At 32.5% G+C, this 458-nt stretch overlaps 1 protein-coding gene across 1 annotated transcript in view; it reads right to left on the reverse strand.

The window, feature by feature from the left end:
* Positions 1 to 458, reverse strand: part of LOC119581872 (carcinine transporter-like) — a 41,499-nt gene that overhangs the window by 877 nt on the left and 40,164 nt on the right. The gene's annotated exons all lie outside the window — the stretch shown is intronic.

Consider the following 458-nt stretch of genomic DNA (forward strand, 5'->3'; position numbering starts at 1 on the left):
GGGGGGGGGGAAGAGAATTAGATTTATGTTAGTAACCCAGATATCCACTGAAATATCCATATCTTTCCCAAACTTTTTTTATCACATGTTTTTTTTATGATTCAGTAGAGGATGTTCCAAATTTCGTGTTGATTAATTTCCAACTTTGAAATCACAAAATCTTATGGCCTTTTCGTTCCATAACAGAAAGAAAAACAAGATTGGTAATTAGCACTAGCCTTATAACTCTCGGAAAATGTTATGCTCACAAAAAATATCTTAATTGCCAATAGAAACCATTGTGAGTAAATTCTTATTCTTTTAGGTGAAGTAATGGACACCTTTTTTTTATAAACAGTAACTGTGATGAGCGGTTAAAAACACACTGGTGAGTGAATATAAACTTGGATAAGCAGATGCCGAGACTGATAAAGACAAACCGAATGAAATGCAAAACAAAAATATAGAAGTACATCTTT

The sequence above is a fragment of the Penaeus monodon genome, chromosome 15 (genome assembly GCF_015228065.2).
Source record: "Penaeus monodon isolate SGIC_2016 chromosome 15, NSTDA_Pmon_1, whole genome shotgun sequence".
Lineage (NCBI taxonomy): Eukaryota > Metazoa > Arthropoda > Malacostraca > Decapoda > Penaeidae > Penaeus > Penaeus monodon.